The following is a 10,370-nucleotide window of genomic DNA, read 5'->3' on the forward strand; positions in this document are numbered from 1 at the left end:
ATTTGGTAAGAATTTTCAGCATTTTACAATATCTTTTCTGAGGGTGTGAAACTTGACATTGATTAAGAATTCCATGAAAATATGTTCATTTTCTTAGTGTTGAGAAATTCCCATTAAAAATGGGATGTTTAAACCCCTGTCAGTGAAGGGTTTTGCATAGTGATATGCTTCTGTTACACAAGAGAAATGAGAATGTGTGCATTAGGATGACGGTGGAAATTTTGTTGTTGTTGTTGTTCTTGAACAGAATCTTCACAATGAAAACTTGTAAATTCAAGCATATAGGTTTGAAACTAGCAGCCTTTGTGTGAGCTGATGCTCTGCCTGGGCTGTCAGAGACACGTGCTCTGTACCTCAGTGGGGACAGGGAGGTGCCAGCCCTGCGGAAGCCCTGCAGTGCCAAGCAGCTCAGGAAGAAGGGTACGGGAACCCGCTCTTTCGCTGATCTCGGGAAACCATCCCAGGGGCAGCTGTGGGACCAACACACCAGCTTTAGCATCCTCAGGAGCAGGTGGGACAGAAGTCCAGAGACCCCCTGATTGCTCAAAGAGCTATGTGCCTGTGCTGTCTGGTGGTAAATGAAAAGGGGACTGTGCTCTCTGTATTCTTAATTAGAGCAGTTCACCAAACAGAATTGCCTCCTGCAGGTGTATTTGGTCTTGCTCATTATGAATGCCCTGCACCAACCATCTTAGTAAAAATTCTATATGCTGCTGTAGACTGTTAAGTTTGTTAAATAGGTAACTATTCTCATCAGGGGTACTTAGTCAGGTACAGCTACCTAAAAATGATGATACAACTTCAGCATGGTGTTACTTGTACAATAGTTGTGTGATGGACACATTGACCCATTGGAATGAGAAATAAATCCAACATTGACAACGCTGCAGTGGGCACTGGCTTCTGGCTGAGGAGAAAAAAAATCAGTATCTTAATTTCAAAATGCTGCTTTTATGCATGAAGAGTACAAACCCAACTGTTTGACATACTACTATGGTTTGACACTTGATACCACTGCTTAACAGAATCTTTGTGTCTCTGAAATGAAGTTTGCCATATTTCTTTAAGCAGACAGGACAAAAATCCCCAAGTCCTTTTTGGTTCAAATTTTGTCAAAGTCAAGGGGAGATTTGGATAAAAATGGAATAAGATCTTTAGGTTTTAGACTAATAAACAGGCATAATCATTCCCCTCCCTCTAGAACTTTTATTTATCTTTCCCTAATATCTTCAATTTATCTTTTCTGCTCATAATTCTTCATTTGTGGTATAATTTTTTCATGGTTCCAGTCAATGTTTTGAGTGGAAAACAACACTAACAACACTTGTTTTAGTCAATGTACAAGAAGTAGACTGAAATTAAAAACAACTTCATATTACACAAGTATTTTTAATCTTTCACTAGCTTATGCTGCTTTTCTTCATATTGTATGGGGATGCAACTTTGTAAACAGATGAGGTGCTCTGAAAAAATCATCCATAGTACTTATAAGATTCTTGAGGAAAAGTGGTTTGTTGTTGCAACCAAGAATTTTCATAAGAAAATTCTTGACCATGCAGGAGCATAACAAAGCACAAAAAAGGAACATATTCTGAGCATAAATTATAAAATATACAAATTTACTTTTAAATTATACTGTATTTTTTATCCCTAATTGCCTTTTCTCTTTAGAAGAAAATACAGTTTTACATTTTATTGTATTTATTAAATGTTATCCTACTAAGAACAGATGCACAAGAACTGGCTTTTGTCAATTCTTATTTCATATTTGATTATAGTTGTTTATACTCGGTGTTAATTTCTGCAAAGGCACAGTACTGTGATATGTTTTAGATAAAACACAGTATATTTTTAATTCAGAGTAATTTTTCTTTGTGTCTTGTATGGCATATCTAGTTCAGTGATTATAAACCTCTTCAAATTAGTTCTGAAGTTCTCATTTTAGTGTGTTTGTTCTGGAGATAAGACAAGCTGTCACTAGGCAACTAAATAGGGGTCTGGGGGGAAACAAATAAATACTTAATTCCAACTAAATTAATTCTGCATTTTTTGGAAACATTAGAGTCCTGATACTGGATCTAAGAGGAATTGATAGAGAAAATTAGAACTCTGAGCAGTGGTCACACGTGGGATCCTAAGAAGAGAAAAGAATGGAAAACGGTATCTGAAAAGTAGTATAGATTTATTGTTTGAAATCACCTATTCCTACTTTGTTATCAGAATGGAAGAAACAAAGATATAGCCATCATTCCTCAACTTGGATGGGAAGAGGAGATGAGCATAAAAGCCTTGAGCTCCCTCTCCCTCAGATTCCTGTAGAAATATTGGGAAAGAAGTAGGGGCTGATGGGCGCAGGTGGCAATTTGTGGCAAAACCCAAGGAAAATGATAGAGCTTTTCAGAAGCTAATCCACTTGTATTCATTTGACTTGTGTCCTATTATAGGATTCTATTTCTTTTGGAGACTAAATCTGTATCCTTTATGCTGCTTTAAAGAGTATTAGGCTGGAGGTTAGATGGCTTCCAGCAACGGTTGATGGATAATCACAGAACTCTTCAAAATTGCCACTCATGATGACTGTCTTCTATAAAAGCAAAATGAATCTGGTAAAACAAACCTGAAAATTACCGAGGGAAAAGTATTTTTATTGTGGCCCAGGCAGAAATTTGAGGCAGGTTTTGGGCAGAACTTCAAAAGGTGAAGAGGCAGACTGAGAACTGGGGGAGATTATGACTTTCTGGGTTCCTTGTATTCCCTCTTTATGACATGCAAAGCAGAAATAAAGGCCTCCCTGATTTTTCTTTCTTCTGTTTTTTTTTTTTCCTTTTTTTTTTTTTTTTTTTTTTAACTGATAAACCACTATCATTCCATTAAAGTATTACTTCACTTTAATCATCAGTGTAAATCAATCCAAATTCCCTAAGTATTAATTGTTCGGGTCAAAAGTAACAGCAAGGTTATATAGTTTCCTAGTTCTCCTTGAAGGTGCTATTTTGGGAGGGAATAGGATGTTTCAGGTACATATTGCTGTTTTGCCAGGAATTGTTATTTTGACGAATCCTTTTGTGGAGGTTTCAGCCAGTTGCCAAGGTCCTGGAAGGACATAAAAGGAGAAGACTCTGTATGTTAATCTGTGTCAGAAGCAGATGAAACTAAATTATCCTTTTAATAATAAGCTGATGTTGTGTTGCTGTGTCCTTTCACTTAGGACCCAGAATATGCAGTAAATGAAATATGGTGCAGCACTTGTGCTGACAGGATTTCTACCTAACAGGAAGGGTATGGTAATAGGCAAAGGTGTACATATGAAGAATGCAGCTTGAATCTCTAGGAAATTGCACAAGGATGCAAACTGATCTTGTGCAAAGAATTGTCCATGGGAAATAAAGATAAGAAAATGAAAGTCAAAGTTTATTAGAAGAGAGAGAAATTATTTGAGCAATGAAATATTATTGCTGGAATTAATATCCGAAATGCTAATGTAAAGGCTGAATGCTTGGCTTTGATTTGCACTATGGCTGCAGAATGAGACTTGAGTTATAAGAAAACACCCCCACACAAAAGGAATATGCGATTAAGCTGAGATCTGATACCCAAGTGAAAATATGGGCATGACATTCCCCACTAAAGACAGTCTTGCTTGTGGGACTTGGGATCCTAGGCTTGTGGGATCCTAGGGGACGTGCCATTGACAGCAACGGGTCTGAGATTGGAGAAGTACTTCCAAGTGAAGTGCCATTGGTGTTCAGATAGTGGCTCAAAGTAATAGCATTCACTGATACAGGACAGATGTGGATTCAAGCTGAAGGAACTCAAAAAGTCAGAGCACAGCCAGTACGACCAAGAAGTCATTCTGGAGCGGCATGTATATATATATATATACATACATGCACACACATACTTGGAAGCAATATGAAAACTGGAAGCAAAAATGTCCAGTCTACAAGCAACAATACAAAGGGTATGTGAAGCAACCACTTTGCATTTCTGTACTAGAGCTACCCCAAGAAGAAAAAAGCTACCCTCTATTGAGTGGGGAATGTTAGAAGTTACAACTAAGATGAATAATGTGATCAGCCTAGTCAAGAGATGCATGCTGCAGGTGGCAGCTGGCAGACCTTCAAGTGATATTTTTTCAATTAACGTTTTTAGAAGATTGACCGATTGACTTTCACCTGGATTGTTGAGCCATTTGCAGGGCAATCCCCACAGTCATGATAAACAGCAATATTTGACTGGAAATGCCATCTATATACTCTGGGAAATTTCTGAGTCAAGGAGTAAACCTGGGCTATTGACTGTATGTGTTTAAAGAAACAAGAATTGTTGTTAGGAGCAGAAAAGGGATATCACCTGCTTGTTGGGGAGTAAGGCTGGACACAAATAATCACAGGACAAGAGACATTTTTTCTGAAGGGAGAGAGTCATGAGATGTACATAGTAAACTTAGAGGTCTTATTGAGAAGAGTGGTTAGGAAATGGAAAATAGGAAAAAAGTGGTAGCCTCCGATTCAAACAACAGGAGTGAACTGTATTGCACCGCACCATGTGGTTCAGAACTTGAGGAAGCTGTGCAATGGTGTTTTCTCTTGGGATCCAAAAAGCAGCGGGAGGAGAGTCAGCAATAAAGGTGGCCAAAATACTGATGTCGAAGGCAGACAGGCTCTGTTTGCCTTAGCAGTGTTTTAAAGCCACTCAAGGGCAGGGATGGCTTTGAAGGCCAAAACCACCCAGCACGGGAGCAGCTGTGCCCAAGGCTCTGTGCTCTGTTAGGTAGGGCCCACACGCCAGCCTAAGGGAGGGATAGGGCAGGACTTGTTGGAGGAGCACTCCATCTAAAATGACAACTGTGTTTCAAGAAAAGAACCTTGGATCAGAGGCCTCTAGCCCTGTGTGAGCAAATCAAAGTCCCACTGTTACTAGCTTCCCAAAACATCTCAAATTCAACAGTCCCAGCAGCAGTGGAGCCAAAATCCCATGATGAAGAAGGATTGTGGTGTTAAACTTGGCTTCAATGAGCAACTTTAATTTTGTTTTGGATTCGAGCTTCTTCATAGTTTTGGTTTGTTTTTTTTTTTTTTTTTACAGGGATGTTCATTCACGGTAGCTGGTAATTATTAAACCAGTCTGACTGGGATAGCATTTACACTAAAGCTGATGGTTTTTTTGCTCTCCGGGAAGATAAACTCTATTTGGTTGGGCTGCCCACAGCTGAATTCAGTGGGAGTGGTAGGCCTAGATTCATAGATGTATTTAGGCCCACAAACATTAATTTGCTTGTTCATCAATACTTAGGTTATTTGGATTTTTAAAAGTACCTTTTAATGATAAAAAATGGTCCACGATGAATCTTTTTTCTTAAAGCATTGCTATTTTATATGGGTGAAGTTCTGTTCAGATTGAGATCCAATTTCAAATTAACAAATCATTAAAACATCTTGGAGTCTTCATGAAAACTGAGCAAAGAAATTACACTTTTCTGTGTGACCGCAGGTTAGTCTTAGTTGTAGTTTTAGCTTACCTCATGGCAAATAATTTTCCTAAGAAAGAATAAGTTTAGATTTATGAACATGGAGACCTTTCAGCTTCTTACCTAACATCTTTTGCATGAAAACTCATTATTGGTCTGTCTTATTTCTCATATTTTATTTCAGTATATTATAATAAAACTGATGTCTTTTATGATAGTAGTGCTACCTTGCACAAATATTATAGTTCTAATTGGCAGATTTTTAAAAGCGGCTGCAGCAACAAAACAGGGCAACTTTCCACAAAGTGGTCAATGAAATTTTATTGCAATATTTTATATCAGCAAAATGTTTAGCTTTATGAACCACTGCAGAAAATGTTTTTGAGGTCATAACACATTTTGTCACTAATACCCTTCTAGATTATGCTATTTGAAAGTTATTGCTGAATGTGGTCATATTTCCAAACTATGTCGGTGCATACCGATAGAGAAGGACAGTTTTTAAAGGCATGCTTATTCCATTTCTTTCAATGCATATCTGGTGCTTTATCTTTTCAGTTGGGTTTTGGTGTTTTTTTTTGTTTGTTTGGTTGGTTGGTTTTTATCTATCAGGACTCTCTCTTCATCTTTAGATGCCTAAATAGTTTTTTTGAAAATCTAGCTTTCTAAACTTATTTGCAGTACCCCAAAATCTTAATTTTCTCAACTGCATGTCTCAGCAGCTTTTCACATTACTCCAATCAAGAAAAAAATGGTGAGCACTGTTGAAAGGTCCATGCCAAATGATTCACTGATGAATCTTTTTCAATACACAACCCTCTTCTGTGATAAGAAGGTCATTTGGCTCCACAGTATTTATTACTGAGTGTGGATGACTAAGTATCTATAGGTCCTTTCATTCCACTTTGAACAACGTTGCATTGCAGTCTTTAAACGATAACATCTCTACAGAGGAATAAATATTGAGCTTAGAATTAGCACATTTTGAATGAATGCCTGTGACGATGATACCAACATTCTTTCTGGGTTCTTGTGGAGAATGTGTATATGCATATGGAGGTATGTAACCCTCGGTGTCCAAGGAACCAGTAGGACTCATTTCACCTTGTTTAAGTAAATCCAATAAAATCCCAACAAAAATTAGTTGAAGAATGACATTGAGAGACTGAGAAATAAAGAGCACTGAATATTTGAACACTCAATATGCGCTCTTGCTAGTACCATCATAAAACTATATTTACTTCTGTAACCCCAGAAGAGTCTCCTGGGGTGAATTATCACCGTATAGGTATTCCCTGTACAAAGTCCTCCTTCGTTTCCTGAAAGGATGAAGAACAGCTATTCAAACACAACCTGAGCAGCTGAATTTCCCCTTCTGCCTGCTCAAGATTTTTATGAAGAGACAAGCAGTGACTGGTGCAGCTGCAGAGGTGGAGGAGGAAGCCACGCAGCTCTCTGTGGCAGGAGCCAAATATTAAGGGTTACTAAGGTAAGGAGAAGTAGTCTTGGAGATCAGGGAATCTGGAAAGGCTCCAGTAACAACCAGTGTGGAGGTGTAGGAATGAACTGTTCAGCCTGCTTGTATTCTATGAACAGTGGCTAAAGGGTGCTTGCATGCTTGCAAGGTGAAGTTCAGAAAGTGGTGATATTTTGGAGGCCAGCTGATAGAGTTGGTCAAGTCAGAACAGTTTTCAGGTGTGTAATAGCTTTGAAAAAAAGATTCAAGTTTTCTGGGAGATGTGCTTGTATTTGGGAATGGTATACTATCCCATAATTATGCTTGTAACAGCAACAGTCTACATGACTTTGTGCTTTGTAGGAACTGGAATAAATGAATATAAATGCATAACTCAATGGAGGGAAAATAAAGAATGGAGAGAAGCCTTCGATTTGCGTCCTCCTCTGTATCACTATCATGTTTTGCTGGGAAAAAAATGTGAACTCTAAAGAAAATGGTTGCAGTTTTTTAGTACAAAAGTCTACATAAGAATGGTTTTAGCTAGAGGGATTTTTTAAATCCTTTTTTTTTTTTTAAAAAAAAAATATTGGAAATATATTATTAAATAGGAACAAGAATTTCAGCTCACTGCATGTGAATTGTGGCTTAGAGGACACTCCGAAATGAAGCTGTGTGGTTGGTGGCGTTGCTGACATGCCACCTTCCACCTCCCGCTGCCTCAGCGCCAGGCACTGCTGTTTTGGGGCCAGTTTCTATTTGCAGAGACATTTTGGGTTCGGCTTGTGCTGAAAGCGTGAACAAATCCAGCCCTGCTTGGCGCCAGATGTGGGTGCGGACGCTCGTGCGCTGTTTTTGTAGCTCTGTCGCGTTTGACCCACGGAGGCTGGAAGAGGTGGGCTCCAGCAGCCCCCCGGGTGCCCGCGCTCGGGTGCTTGCGGAGCCCCGGGCCCCTGCGGAGGCTGCGGGGCCGCCCGGGGTCCACCGCAATGGGCTCGAGGTGCGGGGACCCCCAGAGCCCTTTGTGGCAACAGAGAGAGTCAAAGTCTGAGCCAAGTGTGCTCCTCGGTGGTTATAGTCAGGCTGCCTCTTTGCCTGGCTGTACGCAGAAGGTTTTGAGGGATGGGCTTGTAAGGAATACCAAGAACACACCAGTTTTTATGGTGAAGATAAAAGGGGTTTGTATAGTTTTGTTGTTTGTGGTGGGGGTCTTTGTTGTTGTTATTTGTTTATGGTTTGCTTGTGTTTTTTTTTTTTTTTGTCGTCGTTTGGTTTGGGTTGGGTTTTTTTTGTTTGTTTTTTTTTTGTTGTTCTTTTGGTTGTTTTTTGTATTTTTTTGGTTGGTTTGTTTTGTTGTTTTTTGCGGTTTTTTTTTTGTTATTTTTTGCAGGTTTTGTTGTTGTCTTTGTAAGTTATTTTGTTTGTATGATTGTTTTCTTGTTTGGTCGTTTTTTTGTTTGTTTGTTTGTTTTGTTTTGTTTTGTTTTTGTGGTTTTTTTTGTTTGGCTGGTTTTGTTTGGTTTTTGTTTGTTTGTTTGTTTTTTGTTTTGTTTTTGTTTGTTTGTTTGTTTTATTTTCCCCCAGTGCTGTGGAGTCCGGGGTCCAGATTTCCCCCAGCGAGACAGGAGCAGCCCCAGCTCCACGCCGCGTGTGTCATCACCGTGCGGACCCAGGGGGCAAAACCCCGCGATGGGTCGCGACGAGCCGCACCTCGGCCGGGGCGGGGTGCCGGCCGCCCTGGGGGGCTGCCCGGCTCCCCCGGCTTGCGAGGGGCCTTGCGAGGGGCTCCGCGGCGTGGGGCCCGGCCCCGCGGGGGTCCCTCCCGGCCCTGCCCTCCCCTCCTGCCAACGAACGCCGGTTGCTCATCTCGAGCAACGCACCCCCGCCAACCGGATTTTTTTTTTTTTTTTTTTTTTTTTTTTTGGAGGGGTGGGACGTTCAAACTCGGAGCGCTTCGGGCCGGGGCTCCGGCTGCCAGAGCACTTCCCCCCCGCGCGTGGACGCGGCGGGGAGCGTGGGAGCGGAGCCCGAGCGGCGGGGGGGTCCCTGCCCGGGGCGCCGGGACGCGCTGCCCGCAGGTGCTGCTGCCGCGGGGGGGCGAGGGGCGGGGGGTCCGGGGGGAGCCGTGGCCCCGCGTGTGCGCTGTCGGGGGTGGAAAGCCGTGGAGCTTTTGGCCGGATGCTCATCTCGGCGCGTCTTCTCCGTGCGTGAAGTGTTCGGGGGCTTGCTGCCGCGGGCGGGGGTGCCAGGGCCGGGATTCGGGGGGTTGCAGGAAAACCGCGGGCTGCTTTTCAGTGGGCTACTCTCTATCCAGCTAACGCCAAAAGCTTGGATGTGTAATTTCTTAGCCTCTCAAGACATTAGGCGAAGAATGAAAACCTGGGATTTACTCTCCCGTGATCTATAAAAATTCAAAAGGCTCTCGGGGGCTGAACTGTATGAGTTTAGCTCTCCTGAGGTTGGTAGAAGAGCCACTTTAACTTATCCTTTTTGCAGTGCCTTCGCATATGTACTTTTTTCCTTTTTAGACCTATTGCTGCTTGTGACAGATTAGAAAAATGTTTCTTTGAGTCTTTGAATATTTGTTAGCAAAGTTGAGGTTTGGTTAGCAAAGGTACGGGAGGTGGATTTGTTCATTTATTCACCACCTCATAAACTGGTTACACTTTGATCTGAAACGGAAAATGGTTCTTAGCTATTAAACACATCTCTGTTGTGAGTTTCCAACTTGCTTTTTGTGAACAGCAAATCTAAATTCAGTTCAGACAAATTCTGATTTAAAAAAAAAAAAAAAAAGTTAAATACCAAGACGTGTGGTTTTGTTCTCATAAAGTAATAGATAACTGGGTTTGATATTTGTCTGCAGTCCCGCTACAGTTTTTCACTGGTACTCAGGAAATAGATAACTTTTTTTTTTTTTTTTTTTTTTTTTTTTTTTTTTTTAATATGGAGACCCTGTAGCATTGTGAGATACACCCTGCGTAAATATTAGTGGGTTATGGACGTATCTCTGTTATCTTTGCTTTGGAAAAAGTGGTTGTTGCCCTGTAAACAACTAGAAGGATTTGGGCATGCACTGTATGCCAAGACTGTTTAACAGCGATATTGCTAAGTGATTCTGAATTAGTTTGATTCCCATATATTCCAGAAGTTACGAGATGCTGGGGGAATATGGCAAAACCAACCATTTTTGGTTGGCAAATATTGATATCATCACAGTGTTTATATCCTTGGAACAAGGCAAGATCTATATGCCAGTAGCGCATATGTTTTTAAACTATCTCATAAAGACAAAGAGGAGCAAAGTGTGAGTGCTGGCAGTTGTGTCTACCCTGGCCTTTGCTTCAACGTGCCATATGATAAAGGGATAATGCCACTTTTCAGAGCAATATGTACTAACCTGTTTCTACACAGAGGAGTAACATCTGTTGGATGACAGTGAGA

This window comes from Tyto alba, unplaced genomic scaffold, assembly GCF_018691265.1.
Source record: "Tyto alba isolate M040663 unplaced genomic scaffold, T.alba_DEE_v4.0 Super-Scaffold_27, whole genome shotgun sequence".
NCBI classification, from domain to species: domain Eukaryota; kingdom Metazoa; phylum Chordata; class Aves; order Strigiformes; family Tytonidae; genus Tyto; species Tyto alba.